Below are 10,402 nucleotides of genomic sequence, written 5' to 3'. Positions count from 1 at the left end.
CTGTTCATCACCCTCTTCTCCTTGAAGTTCTCCTCTCTCTAGGTTTTTGTGATACTCCTCTTTCCTGCTCTCCTACTACCTCTATGACCACTCCTTCTCAGTCTCCTTTGCTGGATTTCCATCCAGTTCATGCCCCTAAGTCTTGGTGTCCAACATGTCTCTTGTTCTGGGCCCTCTTCCTTTCTCTTTCTATACTACTTCACTTGGTGATCTCATCTGCTTTCATGGATTCAATTATCCTCTCTATGATGACGATCCTCAAATCTATTTATCCAGTCTTAACCTCTCTGCTGACCTCCAGTCTCTCATCTCCAACTACCAATTGGACATCTCAAACCTGTAGACATCTGAAACTCAACATGTCCCAAAATGAATTGATTATCTTCCCCCTTCGCATGCTCTCCACTTCTAAATTTTCCCATTGTGATTCAGAGTACCACCGTCTTCTCAATCACCGAGGCTTGAAACCTAGGCTTAACTTCTCACTTATCCCTTTCACTCTAGCCCCTCTATGTCCAATCTATTGCTAAAGCCTATCAATTTTACCTTCACAACTCCTCATATGCCCTCTTCTCTCCCCTGACACTGGTATAGGCCATTATCACATCACACTTGGACCAAAGCCTACAAGTTGTTCTATCTGCCACAAGTCTGTCTCTAGTCCAGTTCATTCTCTACTAAACTGTCAAAAGGATCTTCCAGTACTGCAGGTCTAACAGTGTTACCACCTACTCAGTAAACTCCAGTGGTTTCACCTCCAGGATCAAATAGAAAATCCTCTGCTTGGCATTCAAAACCTGTTTTAATGTAGCCTCCACCCCACCTTTCCAGTATTCCTACACTCTACTCACCCCCATAATATTCTACAATCCAGGGACACTGGATTGGCTGTTTCTGAGCCTGGAATTCTCTCCCTCCTCAACTCTGTCTTCCCTGGCTTGCTTCAAGTCCCAATTAAAATCCCACTTTCTACAAGAAGCCTTTCCCAATGACCATGCCTGTGCTTTCCCTCCGTTGTTGATTTCAGATTTAGCTTGTTTGCACATCATCCCCAGCCATTAGACAGAGCTTCTTGAGAGCAGGGACTGTCTTTTACCTTTTTTTTATATCCCCAACACTTAGCATGGTGCCTGGTACATAATCAGTACTTAATAAATGTTTATTGGCTGGCTCAATGGCTTTGCTATGGTTACAAGTATTTGTTAATACAAGATTTTGAGTCTTTTGTATGTAGCAAAGAGTGTGGGCCCCACATGGGTAGTGAAGCTCCACGAGTGGCAAGCACAGAATCCTTATGTGGCTTGAAGGGAGGCAGAATAGACCTCTCTAGCCTCTTCTCCCCTCAACCTTCTCCAGAGAAAGACTTTCATTCCTGCCAGAAGGGGAAGTAGGAGATGGGGGTGGGGGCATCTAGGAGAAGGAGAGAGTTTCAGGCTAGAAGTATATCTTCCTGCTCCCTTAAATATTATTTGTCTAGACTCCAGGGTTATTGACCAGGTTCCAGGAAGGAAGGAAGGAAGGAAAAGCGGAAGAGCATCAGGGAGGAACAGAGGAAGGAAAAGAAGAAACAAGCATTATACAGTTATCCCTTCCACATCGCAGGGGTTAGGGGTGTGGTACCCCTGTGATTTGGAAAATCCATGTAACATTTTTTGGCCTTTCCTTTATACCAGAGAGGAAGTCTGAATTTTTTTTTTCTTTTTCTTGTATGGAGTGTTTACAATGCAATACATATATTTTATGCATTTCTGAATTTCTAAACTCTATCTGTGTTATCTGCAGCTTCCACAAAACTACCCGAAAATTTCCATTTAATTTTTATGCCAACCCGAGATATATTGAAACTGCCATGGGGAAAGTTGTGATGTAGAAGGGATGACTGTAAAGCGTTTGATACATCCTAGGTGCTATACTGTTTTGGGGATGATAAAACAAACAAAATAGAAAGTCAATCCCTGCCCTCAAGGAGCTTACAATGTGTGTGTATGGGGGGTGGGGGGGGACAACATACAAAAGAGCTAAGTGGGAGTGGCTTGGGAAGGAATGAAGGTACCTTGGTAAGGGAACATGGTTTTAAAGTCAAGGGTAGGGCCAGGAGGAGAATGAAGTCAAGGCCTCTGACCTTGCACAGAATGGAGGCTCTAGGACAGCTTCCCTGTGGAAGAAGCGATGTGAGTTTTGCAGAATGATATTCTATGCTGAGTGGGCCACTGGGATGAGATAGGCTGTTCTAAGATGAGGAGACCCCAAAACAAGTTATATACGGGGAAAACAGAAAATCATCAATAGAAGGGAAGCAGTTCCAGGAGGTCATCAGTAGAGAGGCCATGGTTTTGAAGTCCAAAGGGCAGGGAGGGATATTAAAGTTCTATTCAGATTCAACAGCATTTATGTACCTGCCAAGTCTTAAAGACTTTAGCTAAAATAACAAGAATGAAAATCGTCCTTGCTTTTCAGGAGTCTACTTTCTGTTGGAAGTTGGGGGAAGAAGGCCAACATTCTTTTTTTTTTTTTAATTTTTTTTTTTAGTGAGGCAATTGGGGTTAAGTGACTTGCCCAGGGTCACACAGCTAGTAAGTGTTATGTGCCTGAGGTCGGATTTGAACTCAGGTACTCCTGACTCCAGGGCTGGTGCTCTATCCGCTGTGCCACCTAGCTGCCCCAGCCAACATTCTTAATGCCTGTGTGATCTTCGGCAAGCCATAAAGTCTCCTTGGGCCTCAGTTTCATCATCTGTAAAATGAGAGGGTTTGAGCAGATGGCCTTCAAGGTTTCTTCTAATGCTGTCTTTGATCTTGTGATCCGTTTTCTAGGCCCTCTCACGTAGATAAGTCAATACAAAATATATATATATATATATATATATATATATATATGTATATATATATATATATACACATACATACATATATATAGTTATAAATATAAACATCACACAGATGGGGCTTTTAGGGGGGAAGGGGTCGAAATGAGGTAGCAAAATCTAGTAAGATTAGAAAAAAACCTAATATAAGAAGTGGCCCTTGAACTAAGTCTTGAAAGAAGCAAAGGATTCTGGGAGGCAGAGGTGAGGAAAGAAAGCATTCCAGTTTACTGATCCTTGAAATATTAAAGTAAGGAAATCTATTAAGGTTGCTATTTCTCTGTTTTTTCTTCTTTTTGGGGGTGGTAGTGAAAAAGAGTCTAGAAATATGCCTTTATCTGCCACAGTGATGTTGGGAGGGCATAAGCTGGGCTACCTAATCCTTTTATAAAGGAGAAAAAAAAATCTACTCAAGTTCCCCAGCACATAATAGACATTAGCACCTAAAAGCCGAATCTGGAAGAGTAATAGAGGAAGGAGGGGGGGAGAGTGCTCTTCTAATATCCATATTTTAAATGCTTATTTCCTGCCAATCTCCTATCCATTCCCAGAGAAGCGAAAGTGGCCCACCATGCCTGAGCCTGTGTCAGCTGCCAGCTGTTACTTCCCTGGAAACAGGGTCAGGAGGCTGCTGGTAGCTAATAGCCAGCCAGAAGCTGCGAATGGGATTTCTCCCTTGTGGCTTTCAGCTGTTGGCTGATTGTCAGCAGAGAGCTACAAGTTCTGATTTGATAAAAGCCAGCTACAGATTTATGAACCCTCCCCCACCTTATTTTTACTCCTAATATTTTTTTCTTTTTCTCCAAATCGGAACCTCCCTGAGAGCCTTTGTCTTTGTTCTGAAATTTTCAGTACCACCAAAGGATGGTTCTGTTTAGATAGGGATGTAAGCATCTTGGTGTAGGGAGGGCAGAGCAGGGAGGAGAGGAGCTATCTGGGGCTTATGGCACGTGCTTTTTTTTTTTTTTTTTCCCAGATGTGCAGTCTACTGTGAGATTATGGCTCTGTCTGATGAGGCACTGAATGAAAAGGTGGATGCATTTTTTTTTAGCCTCCTCCAAGGTTGGGGAGGGGTTGCCCAATGAGATTGTCACAACTCTCCCCCAAAGCACCTGGCCTTAAATGAGTCACCAGCAAGATGTGCCAGGCAGGAAATCCAAAACCTTCAACCTCCTTCAGCTCCATGCTTAGCATCTGCTCCAATAGGCCAGCGACCAAGAATTACCTTCTCAGCAGCAGCATTTGTCAAAACATGCCACTGTATAAAGCACAGAGCTCTGAGGGGCTAAGGTGGAGGGTGTGGGAACCTGGGAACGGCACAGTTTAAATTCAAATGCTCTGGAGTTGTCATGTGGTAATCTATCACCAGTGAAAAATAAACCCCCAGCAGATCCTAGCTGAGGAGAATGAACAATAAATTTCGACCAGTTAAATTAATTGCTTGCTGCTTGTTGTGAATATTAATCCCTGAAAGGGAACGGGCAGGCTTTGGTACCCCCAGGAAACAGGTGGGTGCTAAGAGAAGCATAAATGGGGGGCAGAGGGCAATGAGATGAGTTCACCTTTACCTGTGAACTGGGGGCCCTCCCTGGGAGGCTCAGGGTTGATGCAACGCATCCAAGAGAAGCACATAAAACATGGTGAACTCATCCCTAGGTCCCAGCTGTGCCAGATAAGAGACCTAGGGTCTGCCCCTTTCTGCAAAAAGATCAGTCCCTGTAATAAAAGGACCATCTTCAAAATCCAGCTTTCCTAGGGAAACACCAACCAACCAAATAGGGCTGGAGTGAGAACCAGAAGATGCATACATGGTTTTATTTAGTAGGTACTGGTTGCCCCCCAAGAACACTGCATCTCAAGTTAGAGGACCTGGGTTCAAACCTTAGATCCACCATCTGCTTACCTCTGTGACCTTGGGGGAAAATGCATCACCTTTCTGAGCCTCAGTTCCCTCAAATATAAAGTGACTTGTAAGGTACTGTCCAGGTCCAAATCTATTACTCTGTGATCTCCTTGACCATCCTGCCTGGGTGTGTCCTCCATAACCTGGAACCCCCAACACTAGAGTCACTTTGGGGTTTTGGGTTAAACAGCAAGAGAAGGGCATGTTATTTCCAGATCATTGGCCCATGGGTATGGGGGGGGGAGCTGGAGATTTCCTTTGGCCCAGAGGTGTCAAACAGCCCATAATACTTCCTCTTGGGTGCAGGGACCTGAACTCCATTAAAATGCAATTGGGGGGGCAGCTAGGTGGCTCAGTGGATAGAGCACTGGCCCTGGAGTCAGGAGTACCTGAGTTCAAATCTGGCCTCAGACACTTAATACTTACTAGCTGTGTGACCCTGGGCAAGTCACTTAACCCCAATTGCCTCACAAAAAAAATGCAATTAGGAGGGGGCAGCTAGGTGGTACAGTGGATAAAGCACTGGCCCTGGGTTCAGGAAGACCTGAGTTCAAATCTGGCCTCAGACACTTGACACTTACTAGCTGTGTTGACCCTGGGGAAGTTACTTAACCTCTATTGCCCCGCAAAAAAAAAAGAAAAAAAGAAAAATGCAATTGGGAAATATTTAACAAAATAAATAAAAATAAATAGTATATGGATAATTTTGATAGGTGATTTTCTAAGTCAATATGCAGCCTGCGGGGATCACTATCTATGGTTTAGTGTGTCCCTTTCTATTTGAGTTGGACACCCCTGCTCTAGCTGTCCTTTTCCCATTCTCTCAGCAACATGCCATGGACTGGTTTATCAAACTACCACATTTTCCCCTTGCAAGTCAGTGAGCACCTGATCTTAAGGGGATATATGATAATAATAATCATAATAAAAATCATAATTATAATAATAGTTAGCATTTATATAGAACTTTTGTTTGCAAAGAACTTTATGTGCACATACATGTAAACACGTGGGTATAAGTACATAACACATGCATAGATAGGTGTGTGTGCACATATATACACATACATGCCTTGTGTACATACATACATACATATACGCACACACACATATATACATACATATGAATTTGATCCTCACAACAACTCTGTGCAGCAGGAGGTTAAATGACTTGCCCAAAGTCACACGGCTAGTAAGTATTTAGATCCAGGTCTTCATGACTCCAAGTCTATCCCATCATAAAAAATACAAGATCAGAATCGAGTAGCTTCAATAGTAAGGTACTCCACCAACAAGGGTCTTTAAAGGGAAGCTCTGTGGCCACTTGTTAGGAATGTCATAGAGGAGACTAGTGCTTCAAGTACAACCCCTGTTGGCCTGGATGATCCCTGAGGACTCTTCCAGAAATAAGATTCTATGATGCTCAGTTTCAAGGAGGAAAAATAGAGTTGCTATGGGAAACTCCAAAAGGCCACGGCCCACAGGAGGGGAAGGGGAAAGAGTGAGTACTTACTACAGGCCTGCAATGTACCAGGCACTATGCTAAGTGCTTTACAAAGATCATATCTGATTGTCACAGTAACCCTAGGAGGTAGGCACTTATCCCCATTTTACAGGTGAGGAAGCTGAGGCAGACAGAGGTTAAGGGACTTGCTCAGGATCACATAGCCAGTAAGTTGTCTGAAGCCAGATTTGAACTCAGGTCTTCTTGACCTCAGGCCCAAGGAGCAACTAGGGATGTCCATAGAGGGCACAAGGGTTAAAGATAAACTTCATTTTGTTATCCAGGGTCAGCCCTGTCCCCAAGGAAGAAATTGCAGAGTAATCTCAGATAGATCATGGTTCCAGAATTATGCTCATCCTGGTGGTTTTTCATAGTCTCAGTATGATAGAGTTCAAAGGGACCTTAGAGGTCATCTTGTCCAACTTGTCCCTGAACAGAAACCACCTTTACAGTATTTCCATAATGCAGTCATCATGTGTCTATTCAAATACAGAACATGATGGAGACTCACTACCTCCTGAGAAAGCCTCTTCTACTCTTGGACAGCTCTGGGATGTTGATCCTAAATTTGCCTTTCTGTAAGTATCATCCATTGGTCCTGGTTCTGCTCTATGGGCTAAAGAGAACAAGCCTAATTCTGATTCCATAGGCCAGTTCTTTAAGCACTTGAAGCTCTAATATCTCTCCAGAACTACAAACCAACATTATTAAATGCCTGCTGCATGGCTTCACCTGGATGTCTTCTAGAGATCTCAAAGTCAACATGTCAAAAATTCTTTCTCCAAATTTTTCCATTTTTTTCTTTTCTTTTTTTTTTGGTGAGGCAATTGGGGTTAAGTGACTTGCCTAGAGTCACACAGCCAGTAAATGTCAAGTGTCTGAGGCCGGATCTGAACTCAGGTCCCCCTGACTCCAGGGCTGGTGCTCTATCCACTGTTCCACCTAGCTGCCCCAAATTTTTCCATTTCTGATAAGAGTACCACCATGCTTCAACTAAAGGCAGCTAAGGGTCAAAGCAGACAGAGCACTGTATCTGGAGGTAGGATAACCTGAGTTAAAATTGACTTTCCTTCTGACATTGGCACGTCAATTCACTGATGTGTGCCTCAGTTTCCTCATCTATAAAAATGAGGATAACAATAGCACTTACCTCCCATGGTTGTGAAAATCAAATAAGACAATATTTATAAAGATATTTGCAAACCTTAAGGTGCTATATATAAATGCAAACTAGCTAGCTAGCAGCAGCAGCCAAGGTTTGTAATCTTGGAGTTATCTTTGACTCCTTCCTCTCCCTTACACCCCCACTCCCCTAGTTCCAACCAATGGCCAAATTTTGCGATTCTACCTTCTGTCTTCATCTATTTTCCATTTATCCCTTTTTCTTTACATCCACAATCTCTACCATTAGTTTTAGCCTTCTCACCTATACTACCGCAATATATATAGTCAGTTCCCGAATCAGCTTTTTATTCTGTATATTCATTATCTGAATTATAGTGAACTCTTAGAACAAGCATACTGTTATTCAAATGTATATAAAATATCATATAAATAGGTTATTTTTAGGTTTTTTTTACTATATTGCATCACCTGTGATCTCTCCCTTATGTTATAGGAAGGAAACTAAAACTTTTTATCTGTGTATTTGTCAAAAATATTTATCCAGTTCCCTATATATATTTCTCTTTTTTTTTGTAGTGCAGTGAGGGTTAGGTGACTTACCCAGGGTCACACAACTAGTAAGTGTCAAGTGTCTGAATCTGGATTTGAACTCAGGTCCTCCTGAATCCAGGACCTGCGCTTTTATCCACTGTACCACCTAGCTGCCCCTCCCCCATATATATTTTTAACTTGGGAGTGGTCTATCTTAGATTATTAGCTCATAGAAAGCATTTACCATGCTGTTAACTTGCCATTGGTGACACTGAAAATATGCCAATCAATTAAAAGAAACAGGCCCATATATAGCCCACATAGGTATTAGTGGTGCTGGGTTCTGTGGATATTTTGATACTTCAATGGATCAGTGACCTCATCAATATGGATATTACCTCCAGTGATGAAGCCCATCCATACCTCCTCATCCTATGAAACTTATGTCCACATCCTCTTATAAATCCAGGAACTTCTTCTAGATTAGGGTCCATAACCTTTTTGTGTGTCACAGACCCTTCTGACAGTCTGGTAAAGCCAATGGACCCCTTCTCAAAATCATGCCTTTAAATGCATAAAATAAAACATCTAGCATTATAGAAGAAACCAATTCTATTAAAATAAAAATGTGTTTTTTCCCCATCCAAGTTCACACATTTCCTAAAAACTACCCATGGATCCCAGATTAAGAACCCCTACTCTGGGTACCAGTGAAGCACACAGGCAACCGTCCCTCAGTTATCTCCTTCTCTCCATACATAGCTGACTCATGTCCTTTTTCAGTTGTATATCTCTCAGATGATACTTTTATACCACTTCTGTTCAATTCTTCATCGGTAATTCATTACAGACTACCCAGGCCAACCACATACTTCTCCACTTGGTCATAAGATGACTTCTTTGAGGACTGGGGTATTCCCTGAATGACAACTATAAACAGAATATGAATAGTCAATCAACTACTGGAACAACAATCATTGATTTTATTTATTTGTTTTATTTAAATTTTTTTCAATTACATGGAAAGCTATTTTTTTGAGTTCCAAATTTTTCTCCCACTCTCCCTCCCTTCTCCCAAGGCCAGCAAGCAACCTGATATAGGTTATATATTACAATCATGTTAAACATATTTCCACATTAGTCATGTTGTAAGAGAAGAATCAGAACAAAAGGGGGAAAATGCAAGAAAAAAATAAACAACAACAACAACAACAAAGTAACAACCAAAGTAAAAATACACTTCAAAGTAAAAAAGTATGCTTCAATCTGCATTCAAACTCCAAAGTTCTTTTTTCTGAATGTGGAGAGCATTTTTCAACATGAGTCTTTTGGCATTGTCTTGGATTCTTGCATTGCTGAGAAGAGTTGTCAGTCACAGTTGATCATCACACAGTGTTTAACAATCATTTATGTACTAGGCACCAGGCATGGGCTACTTATCAATGTTAAAACAATGATCCTTTCAGAAAGAATGAAATCCCTAAAAGAACTAAAGAGTTTCCCAAAGGTAATCCAGCCCACTATCCTCATTCCATTTTGGTCTCAATTTGTACTACTAATAATGATAATAGCATTTAATTAGTGCCTACTACAAACCAGGTACTATGCTAAGTGCTTTACAAAAATTATTATCTCATTTGATCCTCACAACAACTCTGGGAGGTTGGTACTATTATTATTCCCATTTTAAATTGAGGATATTGAAACAAACAGAAGCTAAGTGACTTGTCCAGGGTCACACAGCTATTAAGTGACTAAGGCTGTATTTGAACTCGGGTATTCCTGATTCCATCACCTCTATCCACTGCAGCATTTAGCTATACATCTTTTTTCCCCCCCAAGGTGCTAGGGATACAGGGCAGCTAGGTGGCTGGAGAGAGTACTGGCCCTGAAGTCAGGAAGACTTGAGTTCAAATTTAACCTCAGATACATACTAGTGACCCTGGGCAAATCACTTAACCCTGACTACCTCCAAAAAGAAGGGGCAAAAAGGTGCTAGGGATACAAAAATATTTTAAATGTTTGTCATTTTAGACAACAGTCCTTGGCCTCAACGAATTTACCTTCTACTGGAGAGATAAGTAATATAAGATCCAGGATATGATGGAAGCAAAGAAGAGGTCCAGAAAGGAACTCAGAAAATCTGAGGAGGGAGAGCTCACTTTCACACAAGGATATCAGAGAACTGACCTGCATCTTAAAGAAAGAGAAAGGAAATGAGAAATGAGCTGTATCAGTATTTGTCCCCTATTTGATGGTCTGTGCTAATGTGGACAACAAATTGGATATATTTATAAGACTCAGAAGCTGATTCAATGGGGATAAGGAAAAGACTGGAATCAGGGACAGTGGATGATGGTAGTGCGATTTTTAAAAATAGGGACTTTGGAAGAAGGACAAGTTTATCAGAGAAAAATGATGAGTTCATATAGAACTTGTAGAGTTTGGGGTGCTGCCATGTCAGCTGATTAGAGAT

The sequence above is a fragment of the Dromiciops gliroides genome, chromosome 4 (genome assembly GCF_019393635.1).
Source record: "Dromiciops gliroides isolate mDroGli1 chromosome 4, mDroGli1.pri, whole genome shotgun sequence".
NCBI classification, from domain to species: domain Eukaryota; kingdom Metazoa; phylum Chordata; class Mammalia; order Microbiotheria; family Microbiotheriidae; genus Dromiciops; species Dromiciops gliroides.
Note: the sequence above shows the minus strand (reverse complement) of the source record.